This window comes from Halyomorpha halys, unplaced genomic scaffold (genome assembly GCF_000696795.3).
Source record: "Halyomorpha halys isolate HHAL.00 unplaced genomic scaffold, Hhal_1.1 Scaffold1802.1, whole genome shotgun sequence".
In the NCBI taxonomy this organism is placed as follows: domain Eukaryota; kingdom Metazoa; phylum Arthropoda; class Insecta; order Hemiptera; family Pentatomidae; genus Halyomorpha; species Halyomorpha halys.
The window spans coordinates 88,633-90,044 of record NW_027111943.1 but is presented as its reverse complement, the minus strand read 5'-3'; the positions used below and the strand labels follow the sequence as shown (position 1 = coordinate 90,044).

The window sequence follows — 1,412 nt, the reverse complement described above, 5'->3', positions numbered from 1 at the left end:
TAAATATAAAGAAGATGGTCAGGGCTACAGTCTAGAAGAAAAAAAAAAACAGTTCTCAATTATCTCACTATAGTTACATCCTACATGTATTCTCATATAGATACATCCTCCACACCTCTTCACCACCATGAACCAATACACCAGACCTCTGTTCATAGCTCTTCTTTTCTTTCCTTCAAGAAATTCATTCCCACCTCTTTGCCACAGTGCTAGATTAACAGATTAGAAATAACAAGTCTGCAACCCAATTCACATCTCAACCACTTCACTACTCTACATTATGTTAATATTTTTTTCTTTACATCTTTATACACCCTATTATTTCATTTAAGTTTTAGACAGTTTATGTATCCCCTTCCTTTACATCTTTTTTATATCACTCTTTTTACTCTTAAATTGACTCTTCTTTCTTTATATCTCCTTATTTATAGCCCTGATGAAGATCTACATTCTGGATCAAAAAGCCAGTAATGAATAAACAGTTGAAAAATATTTTTTGTTTCTTCTTGGTCACAGCCCCATCTCCTTCATATACAATTGCAATTTTCTGAGTTATAAATATCTTAACAGTGCTTAATAATTGAAAGATTTAAAATTCACAAATATAGTTTAAATTATATACTGAAGTAATAATTAATGGTTAACCAATATGTTGATAATTTATATTAATTGCCAATATATAAGTAGAGTTTAATTCAACATTAGGAAAGATCAATATCCATAAAGATAACTTATAAATAACTAATTTTATAAAAGATGTTTGAGGTTTAATGTAAATATTAATATTGTAAGTTTATTTAATATGTAAGTTTAATGTAAATAATTAATATTGTGTAGTAAATATTTTGATAACTTTCCTTCATTTTATATAAAAGAGATATTAAATAAATATTAATGCAAGGATTCATAAACAGATATTATTTTAGGGGTTCATTATTAGTTGATTGTTTTAATAAATTTGTTTATTGTTTAATAATATTCCATATAGTATGGCATACTTTATCTCATTATTCCAGTTCTGTTCCAAGGTACATTTATCTGGTATATAAGGTTATATCATTTTAATTATTATGATCTACATTAATTGTGAGAGTTGTTTTATTAATTAATATCCCTTCTCTATAACATATAGTAAAAATATATGTTTTAAAGTAAATAATTGACAATAAAACTCTGTTACCCTTCAAGGACCAAAATACGAACAAGCCGTAAAAGTGGAATAATTGATAAATTAAATTAAATATTATTGTATTAATAAAGAATAATGAATAAGGAATAATGTATTAATAAGGAAAACATATTATATATGCACACATATTTGTTAAAATAACATTCAGATTTCCAAAACAAACAAAACTTGATTTAAACTACTACTTTTCTAACCTATAATAATAAGTATGTAATATTCTATA

At 25.0% G+C, this 1,412-nt stretch overlaps 1 protein-coding gene across 3 annotated transcripts in view; it reads right to left on the bottom strand.

The window, feature by feature from the left end:
* Nucleotides 1-1,412, bottom strand: part of LOC106690674 (multiple PDZ domain protein) — a gene marked incomplete at both ends in the record, with an annotated part of 132,413 nt that overhangs the window by 45,058 nt on the left and 85,943 nt on the right.